The sequence below is a fragment of the Protopterus annectens genome, chromosome 1.part1 (assembly GCF_019279795.1).
Source record: "Protopterus annectens isolate FY-2018-M chromosome 1.part1, PAN1.0, whole genome shotgun sequence".
Classification (NCBI taxonomy): Eukaryota; Metazoa; Chordata; order Ceratodontiformes; family Protopteridae; genus Protopterus; species Protopterus annectens.
In genome coordinates, this window is record NC_056726.1 from 1590844731 (window position 1) to 1590858783 (window position 14053).

A 14053-nucleotide genomic window follows, 5' to 3' on the forward strand; every position below is an offset into this window, starting at 1 on the left:
ACAATCAAATATGTTTCTAGGAAGGTGAGCAACTATTGCCAATTGAAGATCAGCCATGATGTTAGAGTCCAGACCAAGGCGGATGAATGCTGTAACCATCTCAAGAGTTGCATGCACAAGTTTAAGGGAGGGCACACTCATTCAACTGGCTTATTGTACTGAGTATTATTTCCATGTTTTCACAGACCAGATTGTTATGTTTTCAATTGAATTGAACAGGCTATTGGTCACACTACAGGTGGGAATTGTGATGAAATGAGTTATTGTGGTGTCATGTTCAAATTGCACAAATACCAGGCAGCGTATCAGGGGTGCGTAGCCTTTATATCCACTGCAGCTATATGGACACAGCAGTACCTGACCTGTATATCCAGCATCCACTAAGGTAGAGTAATCCTCTTTGGTGGACAGCAGCAATACACAAACCACATAATAGGTTACTACATTGGCTGTACAGGGACACATTGGTGCAGGCAACAACTTTGAAGCAAGACCACCTATATCTGAGCAACCAGGTATGTTTACAGGTGATGTCCTGTAAGGCTGACTATGACTTTGACTATGAATCGGACATATCCACACCACCAAGGACAATTGCAACCATGTCTCCACATATGTTGTAAGTCTCAGATGAAACAACCCGATTCACCCTGTACTGAGGGTAAAAAGCACCTCATACACACATGCCATGGATATAGGCAACCTACATCACACAGGTTAGGTGGGAACATCACCACCCTATCCTCCTCAGTCGTATATGGAGATATGCACATCAACCGCACTCCTCCCCAAAGCAATGGTGAGCATGTACATATTGCCTACTGATGGCAACAACAGCATATCTCCATGGGGCCTACTAACATCAGTGTCTGCCTCTTACATGAACTCAGGCATGTGCTCAGAGCTCCATCACACACCACAATCAAACACAGACCTGCCACTATACACACACCATCCACATGGAAGATGACCACTGTCAACCCTCTACACAGAAATGAATGGAGGATAGAGGATTATATAATCAAGTGTCCAACATTAGGGTGAATAAGATAGCTCAGGGACAGGCGTGTAATGCAAGCTGCTATAGCCATGATAGCTTGGAGGTTTCCAGGGTAGTCTGGATTATTTGCAAGTTATATCCACTGTTGATGTGCATTTTGACAACTGTATGAGGTCCTGTGACCTTTTCCTGTTCATGTCTTCCAGGTAACATGCAGAGTGGTCGCCTACCAGCATTCTCTGTTGGTGAAACAGACATCATCACCCAATATGTGATTGGACATTATGCCCTGTCATGTGGACGAAGAGCAGAAGATGTGCGGGAGAGGACTGCCCTGTGGAACAGTGTGGTCTACAGGGTAAATGATCCTGGCCTGCACAGCAGAACTTACGTGCATGTGCAGCATTGGGCCACCAACCCCTAATGCCATGCCCATCACTGGGGTGCTGCTGTAGCAAGAGACTGGCTAGACACAGGTGGGACCCAGCCATCCAGCCCCCATTGACACCCACTGAGGAGCTCCTCACCACACTTGGCTGACACGCTGAATGCACAGGCCATGATGCTGAGGGAAGCATTGTGGAGGTGGGTTTCACACACACACACACACACTGGAGGAAGAGCGTGCAGGTAAAGGCCCAGTGGGTATCAGTACACTAATGTATCAGACATACATGTATCTGCATTGTATCTACATCCCTGTGTCAGGTCTGATTGCCATTGTGGACGGGGTTTTCTAATGCACAGAGGTGCACATCAATGGTGAGGACAGGACATTGTGTATTATTGTGGTTAGTACTGTAAATGTGCAGGCATGCTGCATCCATCCTGTACCAAGACAAATGTGAGTCTGCTGACAATAAGTCCCACTCACAACTACGTAGGACCCCCTGGTCTGCATAAGGAACAGCAGCCTGTAGCTGGTGGTTATTACATTGTTATGTTGTTGCCTGGCAGTACCCCAGGCATATGAAGTGCATGCAATTTACCATGCACACAACAATCAGTAATAGCTATATTGCTTTATGTAATAGCAATATTGCTTGTTGTGTATGTTCACTTGTGCTGGGGCTAACTGTATTGCATCACAGTGGTCACCACTGGGGCCTATCTGATGTGAATTCAACATTCTTGTAGCAGAACTCACAACTAGTCAGTGCCAAGATGTCTGGACAGAGGCCACCAAATTGTGCTGTACAAACTTCCGAAGGTACTCATGCATGACAAATTACTGGTATACAGTAGATATAAATTGTGAACACACCGCTCTTAAATTGTGAACACACCGCTCTTAAGGTGCAAAGTGCTCCTATTACATAATAAGAAGGACCACAATATGACAGTCCACACCTTTTCCAGCCTATAATGCGACCCATAACAAGTACAATTCACTTGTAAAACCAAGCATCTGTTCTTATGTATTGCACCTACAAGCAAGGCCAACTGTGAGGGCAGCAGACGTCCTATCAGCATGATGTTTCAGTCAGGTGTGATACCTCATGCTGCCGTATATGTCAGTACACTCACTGTGGGCTATTTGGCTATAATATCAAATACATGGGCATTGTTGAGGCACACAGACCACTTCTGACCACTTATAGATTTCAAACCTATGGATATTCCAGACACATCTGTACAGAGGACTGTACAATGGTTTATCCTGCTGCATGTGAGACAGATACTGTCGCCACACTGTATAAAGTAATGACAGTGACAGGTAGTCACCAGCCTTGTATGGTATACACATCAAAATGGTATAAGCCACACCTAATATGATTCTCACACACACACACACACACACACACACACACACACACACACACACACACACACACACACACACACACACACACAGACACAGACACACACACGCATACACACACAAACAATTGCCAGTCTTAGGCTTAGAACTCCTGCCTATCTCCGTGGTCCTACTACAGTGCCACTCAGTTATCAGACAAAACACAGAGCTTATACATTTCCACCTCTTCCAAAGGTACTTCTAAGGTGGAAGACATCAACAGGTCTACTACATTAGAGTGAAGGGAAGTGTAAAGGTTAGTACATAGGTCAAAAATGGTATGAGCCAGATAGTACATGATTCATGCACACACACATACCATTGTTGGGATTAGAGTTCCTTCCTATCTAGGTATTCCTACTTTAGATGCTACACAGTTATGAGACGCGCCACACAGCTTATACATTTCCAAATCAACCAAAGTCACTTCTGAGGTGGATGACATCAACAGGTCTACTAAATTGGAGTGAAGGGAAATGTAAAGGGTAGTAAACAGTCAAAAATGGTATGAGCCAGACAGTACATGATTCACATACACATACACACACTTGCCAGTATTGGGATTAGAACTCCTACCTATCGAGGTATTCATAGTATAGTGCTATGCAGTTATCAGGCACGCCACAGAATTTATACATTTCCAACTCAACGAAAGTCACTTCTGAGGTGGATGACATCAACAGGTCTACTAAATTGGAATGAAGGGAAGTGTAAAGGGTTGTGCACAGGTCAAAAAAGGTATGAGCCAGATAGTACATGACTCACACACACATAAATCTGCCAGTATTGGGATTAGAATTTTTGCCTATCTAGGTATGTTTACTATAGTGTTACACAGTTACTGTGCATGCTACAGAGCTTGCTGAACTTTCATATGGCCAAAGCTGCTGATAACTACACAGCTGTGGTAAAGTATTACAGGTGGCAGACAGTCTGCCTTCTTTTCCACCAGAACATCATGTTAGTTCTTTCTGTCTTGCACTTCTACTAGCATTATGGCTTGGCACTTCACCAAGTTATTGTATTATGAAGTGTGGCACACTTGTGAGCTGTCAGGAGTACTTGTCCATCACAGATGTCACCCCAGTACTTAGTAGTTATGTCCACCCCTCCTGGCATGTTTGAAGGACAGTTATCTGTGCTTTCACCCATTGATCTGGTGCACATGTCCATCCTGGGGCACTGTTGCAACTGCCACATCTACACAGACAACCCTCCCCTCTAAACTCCAAGCACTCAGACCTGTGAGGGTTACCCATATATCACTCAGTGTGGACAGTGTGGACATATACACTCTCCAGCAAATAATGGACTAGCAGGTCAAGAGGATAAGATCAACACCTGCACCACACCATGTGGAACACATAGCTCACCATTACACCCAATTTGACAGCCATGACATACAGTGAAAAGTCACATACCCACCTTCCCAGAGGCACTCAATGGACATCTACCCAAACAGCACAGACTAGCAAGGCTGACACCGACTCAGACACCATGACACAGCACATGCCAAGGGACACATATTTAACCGACATTGTGCCATAACCTAAGCCCCTAAAGCTAACCACCTTGCACAATACAGTGATCATGGGAAACTCAATACTGAGGCACACACATCCCACTCACTAGGTTGAATATGGAGCAGATAGCCAAATATCAATCACATTCCAGCATCTAACACACGACACAGCCAGTAATGTCACTCCACAACAACTACGAGTATCACTCCGTATCCATGTGGTTGTGAATGAATTGGGACACACCTTGCTGGACTACATGACAAGATACATGGTTGAACTCCCTGACTATGTGGTTCAGGCAGGTGTCACTGTAGCCCTGGGCAGTGTACCACTGTCACCTGGAATGATGCTGCGGTACTATCAACAGATGGTTGACTGCAACATTGGCTTACGTGTTATGTGTCATTCTCAGGGGATCCAGGGCCTCTCTGCCTGGGATGGCATGATTGCCAGAACCCAATGCCTTGCCATGGATGTCCAACATCTGTCACCACTGCATTGCCAGGTACTGGCTACGTGTCTTGCCACCCCTATGGTGCCTTATTAGGCAGTGTTCTTAATGTTATTGCCATCATAACAGCTACACATGTATGTAGTCTGAGGGTCATGCTGCTCAACAGTGGACATCTAGCTGTCAGGATGCAGTCACTCATAGCAGTTATTGGAATGGAGGACAAATGTCTGCTGTAGTGGAGAGGTGGTTCACAGCAGCAGACAGCAGAATTGCAGTATCAGACTATGACGCATTCCACAGTTGTCAGCCCCCAAACATGGACCACACCACACCTCCATAGGTGGTGGTGTCTCCATATTCATTATGAATAGGAACACCTCCAGACTAGCATCCCATCATAATGCATTGGAGATACTACTGTACAACTGCCTTGAGGTAATGGTACTATCCAGACCATAGCCTGCTGTGGGTCCACATCTATGTCCCTAGACTGTCAATGCACATTCCTCAACATCCTGCCATCACTGACAGTCCAGTGCAACACTGACATAGTACAAGTCTTCAACTACTCCTCCATCACCTGGGGAATGTAGCCAATCACCAGTGGCCCAAAACTTTTAAGGATTCGTCATTTCCATCCCCCTAGACCAGCTCATACTGACCCATGGTAGAGGATGCAACAACCATGACCTGTGTTGACCACTTAAATATGTGACAGTTGCTCATCCTCAGATGTCAATCCCTGCATGGCGATATTCATACAGGCTGTAATCAACATGGAACTCAACATGTCAGCCACACCCCCTACAAAGATAACCACCTGGCAAAAACTCTGCAAAGCTGACTTTGCAGCCATAAAAACAGGGGTGGATGTCTTCACTGCACCCATGGCAATGGGATGTAGCTACATGACTGTGGAATCATACACTGAGGCACTGTACAAACAGGTACATGAATGCATGCTACTAACCAGAGCTAACAGAATCCAGACACTGTCCTCCAAACACTTGGAGACAATGTGATGGTACCCTCCCATTACTGAAGTGCACATTAGAAGGAGGACACTGTTGCAGGGAAAGGTGGTGTCTCATGACAGTTGAACTCTCTTATTAGCCTCAAACACAACTTTGGATCCCTCATGGAGTCCCTGACAGACATCTATGGCAGCAGAGATGCAGCAGACATTGATGACAGTCACAACAGCCATGATAGTTACATCAACAACTTCCACAGCATTAAACACAAATTCGAGTTACTGCACAAAGTTAATACCTATCCTGAGACAACAGATATTGGGCACAGTCTTAGCAACACACTCAGTGCACGCTTTACCCCTCTCTCCCCCCACAAGTGAAGTGCTGAGTGAATGTGTTCTCCCATGTTGTATCCCATGTCCATTCTATGCATCTGTGTGTCACCAGGATGTGGCCCTGCAGCAAGGCCACAGGATATGGCAGTGTGGTGACACATCCACCATGTCATAGGCAGGGCACAGTATGTGCATGGTAATTCCCAGTCTGTAACACAGTGATTGCATATGCCTCACAGATTATAGAGCTGAGGGTTGTAGATAGGTACATGCTCATGTACAACATCTGTTGTAGAATGGAGAATGGTACATGTTCTGGTTTGGACACACCTTCAGTTGCTAATAACCACAGCCACAGGAGATATTCATCAACTAAACACACTGGGATTACTATTCACTCACACGCACACACACACATACACACACACACACACACACACACACACACACACACACACACACACACACACACACTTGCCAGTATTGAGATCCATAGGTTCATTGCTTCATAGGTGTGGTAGGTAAATGGACCGGAAGGCTCTACAAGGCTAGCCCAAGGGAATACCTTGGCATCAGACCACATGACAATAGTCCCCAGTGTGGCTCATGGGTATAGTCACTGGAGTGGTCTCCAGGGGTGGGTATTGTATTTCCCATCCACTCATCCAGGTTTCTATTGCGGGTGACCAGTGATGTGCACTGCTTCCCATGTATGTGATCTATATTCCATAACATGGACAGTGTCTGGGTTGTGCACATGTCCCACATGCATGTTCTTTGACATGTGTAAGTGTGCTTAAGGTATCTGGAGCATATGTGGACAGATTGGTTTCTTTTGATGTAGCATTTCTGACCTCATTTGGTGAGACCTGGCTATGTAACTGAGGTTGTGATTGCACCTACATTGACAGTATGATATGGGTATTCAGTGGAGTTAGTGGAGTCTGTGCATACAGGGCATGTGTATAAGGCAAGATATTCCCTTTGTGGGGTACATTTGCAGATTCTACAGTTGTTGCAGGCATCCAGTGGGGAACATGGCAAAAGCGCCACTGTACACATTTATTGGGCTACTGAGGGGATGGAACAGGGTGCCATGTCCTTTTACTTGCTGGATAACACACAATCATTCAGGAGATGTAATACATCAAAGTACTTTCTGATGTCAGTGACACTGTTGTGATCAACAGACATGTAGTCACTGCTATCACACTGTGGGTACTATCTGTGAGGCAATATGTAGGGGGAACTACCAATATAGTGGTTGTTGCCTAGCCAAATGTGTTTGTGTATGATACGTGGGTGGAGAGTGGTCTCTGAGTAATAGACGTGTTGCCTATATTGTTCACTAATCCATACTGTCATATTTAGGGCTGTGAATTGTCTACACCAAACTCTCTGGTGTCTGACATCTGTTGGCCTTGTAGTTTGGACATTGTGACATATACTGGGTCCTCAACATAATAATTTCGCAAAATCCACCCCCCCAATGGATCCTGTTATTACACAATCCCACCAACCCCCACACAGGATACTGATGACAGACACACATACTTGCCAGTACTGAGATTCAACCCCCTACCTAGCTATGTTTTGCTACTACAGTGTACTGCATTTATCACACATGCCACAGAGCTTATAGGATGGATGTTGTCCTAAGGTACATATAAGGTGAGGAACATCACCAGTCCTTGTAAATACTGGCACTGGGTAAAGTAGTGGGTGAGAGATTCCAGAAAATATTTTACCCTACACACACATTTACCAGGAGTGAGGATCAAACCTCTATCAATCTTTTTGGACCATTATGTTACACATTTACCACATGCACCACTGGCCTTACATGGTTTATTCTTTGAGGTATAGTCATACATATGTACACACACAGACACTTGTCAGGGATGAGATTCAAATGCATACCTATGGAGTTATTGCTACTATATTGTTCCACATTTATCGCACACACCATGGAGCTTACATGTTAGAGAGCTGTGCCAAGGTATCTTTGAAGGTGAGTGACATCAGCAGCAGTGCTAAAGGAGGGGTAAGGGAAGTGTTGCAAGTGTGAATGCCCACAAAATCAGGTCTCTACAAGGATACACACACACTCTCTCACACAAAAACTCACATTTACACAGTCGCCGGGATCAGGATTGGAACTCCTACCTAACAAGTTTGCTACACTATAGTATTATGCAGTTATTGCAAGTGCCACAGAGCTTTTGTGTTGTTGAGCTGTCCAAAGGTATCCTTGAAGGTGAGTGACATCAGCGGTGCCGAAGGAGAGGTATGGAAGATTTAGTGAGTGTGAATGGCCTCAACCACATTCATCTAGAAATACACACACACTCACACACAACTTTACATTTGACAGGTATGAGATTACAACTGCTACATGAATACCTATTTATACTGTAGTATTGCACAGTTATCACAAGCACCACTGAGGGCTAACCAAAGGTATTTCTACAGTGAATATCATCAGCACATCATGTGATATAGGTCAATGGGATGTGTAGTGGGTGGGACAGGCCTCATAATGGGATTCTCTCTGCTGCTGTCTTTCTCTTCCCCACATCTCTGTGTGTGCATGTCTGACATATTATATTATGTTTGCCTTACATATGTGTGTGTAATCCTATCCAATGTGTGTGTGTGTGTGAAGTATCAATGGTGTACAATTTGGTGTGTGTGCACAGACAGCTGCGAATAACCAATAACTGTACTCCACTGTGTTGTAAGCCATGGGCTTCATTTCTCTAAGTGTAGGAGCATGCCCAGTATGACCTTATATATTGAGTGTGCGCATCCATTCCAGGGAGGGTTGGACTCCATTTCAGGGTTTTGTGTGCTACAGCTACACCTAGCAAAGTGTTTCTGCAAGATGTCGGTAGATAGGTTGCCAATATGGAGACACAATGGGTGTAAAACACAGGGGAAACTTTAATTATTGCTGTCTGTGCTGCTTGTGTGGCATGTTTGGTTGTAGCATAGATATTCTGACATATGTACAGTTTTACACTGTGATGTGTCATGTAATCGACTACTGTCAGTTATCATTCTTTGCTCACAGTTATTTACCAGGAAATACGAGATTAATGCAGCTGAGACCAATACTCTGAGGCATATAGACTACACATTCTGGCACCACCTGCCATTGTGGAGGGGTATCTACAGACAATAGACTGCTGGTTCTGTGTAAATGGTGCAGCACCTTGTTAGTATGCTGGCTGGGGTTCCCCTCCTTGTGCTTTTCTCAACTTCAAGGAATGGCCATATCCTGCTGGAGCCATACCTCTCAGCTGTACAGATACACCCAGGTTATCCAGAGGCAGGACTCATATATCCCTTCACATTGTGGTTTACAAGCGGTTTTGTGGCTATTCATTCATAGGTTTGCAGTCAAAGAAGTATTGGCAGACATTAGAGTTTCAGACTTCACACATTCCATGACATCCATGCTTCTACACCCCCTTCTGTTATTCTCTCCTACACCTAACATTATGTAAGCAATATCTCAGAGGTATCCCTATAGTTGGGTCTTTATTCCAGTAGTATTTATGGCCTGATCATCATCCATTGCAGTAGGACATGCTACTGGCATTTGTCAACGTGGCCTTGCATTTGTTTTCTGTTTACTGTAAGGCTGTTAGTTGGGACCCCCTGACGTTCCAAACATTGGCACTGTGGGTGAGGCATGGGCCTTTGGCAGAGGACTGTAGGCCATTTGAGAGTGCCGCAGGCCATCTGTTACTGCATTTCTACATGGGATTGTGGGGGGATGCACACCTGCAGACTTTAACATTTAAAATGAGTGTACTGGTATTTCGGTTACTTTGTTGGCTTCCATTTCATATTGTATTGTGACATATCATGCAGACAGGAGGCATATCAGTAGAGTACACATGTTAGATCTTAATAGGATATATTTCAGTTTCAGACTTCTTACCCTTCAGAACTGGAATACAACTGCCAGACCTGTTATAGTATGACTGTGTAGGTCTGGTGGGGGGCTGTTCACCATTGCCATCATTTGGGGCATTAACCCAGCCCTTCTTCATGGTCATCTATACCTGTTCTGCTGGGTGAGGCTGGTGATGGATATGTGATCCTCATTGACATCCATGTGTGTGGCCTATTGACACCCACAGTTCTTTGGGTCATCACATGTACTACAGTGGGGGATGTCACCTTGTGTAGTACTGCCTAGTATGCTGACACCAGTATTTGTTATGGATTTCCTACTGTCCCATATAGCTGTCTGCTGCTATCCCATTCAGCTACTCAATTCCCTTGCATGCTTGCATCCATAACATTCAGTAATTGATAGGAATAGTGACTAACCTTGTTGCTGGGCCAGTACTGAGGACAGTGCTGGAGGGCTGGCTATGATGGATGCCCATAGTACTCTTCCTGTACATGGTAAAGCTCAGGTAGTATCATGTTTGGCATCCCTTTTATTGTCTGTGCAAGTTGGAGAGAGGTATAAATCCCTGGGTTCTACAGTGTCAATGTGTGTGCTATGAGTTGCCTCCTTGCCAAGGCCTGGGTATATTGTACATGTCTACTTTTGCCTACAGAGGCAGGCTCAGGATGTTCCTCCTCCGAGTCCCTCTGTGCCTGTGCTGGCCTTGGCAATAGTGGGGGGCTGTGTGGCTCTGCCCCATACTGTTCCTGCTGCAGCTGTTTCCACAGGATCATATTGTGTAGCATGGCACATACTATGAACATTTGTGTACATGTAGCTGGAGAGTACTGCAGGGCTCCACTGGATATGTAAAGGCAGTGGATCCATGACTTGCACATCCCAAACACATGCTCTACAATGATCCTGGTTTGTGTGTGTGTGCATCATTGCAGTGTTCTTGTTTGGGTGTGTGTTCATTTTTGATAGGTGTCATCAGCCAAGGCTCCAGTGCTTAGCCAGCATCCCCCACTAGATGGCCATATGGGATGTCCCCCCTGACAAACGCCTGATACAGCTGTGAGCAATGCCAGATGTGGGAGTCGTGATAGCTTCCAAGGCTGCTAGCACACACATTCATGATAATGCCATGGGCATCACACATGACCTGGCAGTTGATGGAGGGGGAAGCCCTTGCAGTTTATGAAGACCCTGCATCGCTCACCAGATGGTGCTTTGATGTGGATGTGCCTGCAGTCTATAGCACCAACTATTTCAGGGTATTCTGTTATATGGTGGAAGAGATGCATGCATACGTGTGGTCAGCGCCTCACTGGTAGTGGGGAAATATATGTGCTCATTGGCATGTTGTGTCATGGCATCCAGGAACTGGTGGAGTACCCTGGATGCTGATGCCTGTGGGACCCCCATGATATCCCCAGTTGGTCTTTGGAAGGTACCTGTGGCTAGTATTCTTAAGCATAGACATACCTTGGTATCCACTGGGACGGGTTCCCCTCTATTAGTTTGTGTGTAAGGCGTGACTGGCACAGCTCAACAATTTGCTGTAGAATGTCCCTGTCCACCCTATAGCACTCTACTACCTCCAGCTCATGTAGGCCCTGGTAGTTTATCCTGGGTCTGTACACTCTTCTCCTCCTCCTCACTGTGGGTCAGTTGTCAGCATTCTCCTCCTCACCACCCACTGTCTCTAGCACATATTGATGGAGTAAAGCAGCAGCAGCCTCTATTATATTTAGTTATTTTTGCCAGTTAAAAATATCCCATCTGTGTACACCAGTGGTGTAGAGTTTGCGGGAAAAAACAGTCTGTAGGGTGTTTGCATAGTTTATACATTCCACCTGCCACCTCTGCTAGTTCCCCTTGACTGCCTTCCTACTGCTTTTTCCCCTTCCCACTTCCTCCCTATTTAAGCCCCGAGGCACACCACGCATACCCGGTGCTCAAATGTAAACAGTTCTGCTATTTCTTCTGTTTTTATTTAGGCCCGCTGCATGCTGTGCACACCTGTTTAGCTAATGTAAACTCTTTTAAGCAAAAATGTCCCTCCCTGGATGCGAACACGCACTGCATTTTATGGACTAAGACATTACAGCCTCAGACACACCCCTTTCATTAGCTGTGCTTATCTAAGGGCAAACACAGGCCACAGAGCTCCAATGAGCTTACAGCAAGCATGAAACACCCCCTTATGAAGTCATTCAGCTCTTATACTTGCACTGTTGTATTGCTGCACTTACACAGTTAGGTACAAGCTGACACTTTGAGGAAATCTGTGATTCTATATAACTGCCCTCATTTGCATACCCCAGTGTGTTCATCCTTAGTTACTGCACTTAGAAGGACCCTTTCTCCTTGACAACCAGTGCTCTCTCATATTGTTTATATTCTGCATGTCATTGACTATAATGGCAAAATGCAGAATTATCTTAAAATTGACTTTTCTCTTTTCTTTTTTTGATTTTCAGCACTATCCCATTTGTGCTCCACTGCCCTATGCTTAAACAGCCGTGATGGACAAAAAAAAAAAGTTTAATTAAAAAAAAATAAACATTTATTAATGCCAATGGGCTTATATTTGGCCATTGGCATGTGTGCTTGACTGTAATACATGCTTCCCACAAGCTGTCCTGCCTCCGTTTGCTCAGATGCAGAAATGTATTCAATTACTAACTGAATACATTTCTGCTCTGACATTGCTCCTGCACAGAGTCCGGCCAGCTTTGTGGATCACAAAATCACCTAATTTGCATGTATTTTACCAGCAAAAGAGGTGATTTGCACCCCGCATGGCTTTCCATGCAGGAACAGTGTAGGGCTGCTCGTGCACGTGAAAACAGCACTTTTTTGGATCGCTCAGCGACCATTTTCCATGCAGAAGCTCCTACACTGTTTATTTATTTTACATTTGTTGACCGGGCTAGTCTAGCTGGATACATTTCCATTTTCAGTAGAGGCCCGGGGAGAAAAGCTCCACATAAAAATTGAACACAAAATGTTACAATAGACAAGCAAATGGACAAAATCATCATAGATGAATAGACAAATAGAAAATATAGTAGCAATAACAGATATATACAAAGAGAGGATCATATTTATAAAAATAACATTAAGTAGTTGAAATAACATCAAGAACAAGGCACAAAACAGAGAGCAAAATTGATTAATAATGTTATAAAGAACTAATCTTAGTAGCAGAAGGAGAAAGAGAAGCAATAAAATAGGAGAGGAGGAAGGGAAGCAATATAAGAAAAGAGAAGGGAAAGTAGTGACAGATTAGCTTAGAGGTAAGATGAAACAGAATACTCTAAAAGGAGGTAGACTGAAGCAGAATACAGTAAGAGAGAGGGAAAGTAAAGCAGTAGGAAAGTGCAGAGTAGTAGGAAAGCGCAGAGGAGGTGAAGGATTAGTCAGGTTTTGAACAGGAACAGAGCCAGTGGCTTTGGAAGTACTCTTTGATTTTGTGTTTAAAGAGAGGCAGAGATGTAGTAAGTGTTATGTCGCTAGGAAGCAGATTCCAGTTCCTTCCTACAGTATTATTAAGAGAGAGTCACCAGCGGAATTATAAGTCTTTGTTATGGTAGCCATAAGTTTACTGGATGAGCGAAGGGAGTTTAGGTTGTTATAAGGGATTAAAAGTTTAGAAAGAATTGGGGTTTTGTTTGGTTGGTATAAGATTTTATGGGCAATAGTGAGTTGAGGGATTAACAGAAGGTTTTGTAGTTCAAGCCAGCCTAGAAGTTTCAGGTTAATACAGTGATGAGTTCTAAAGGGGTTACTAGTGGCAAAGCGGGCAATGTTGTTGTAGCAAGTAGCCAGTTTGTTAAGGTTGGATTTCTTAAGGTTAGTATAAATTGGTGAGGCTGTTCCTGCACAGAAAACAGCCATTCCTGAATCCCGGGGACTGTCTTTTGATTTCAGTGTGTTTCTTCAAAGTAAATTGTCCATTTAATTGAATTTGACTAGTTTTATAGTAATATCTTAATATAAAGTATTTCCCAACTTACTTTAATGTGTTTGTTCTTTCCCATAGCAGTTTCC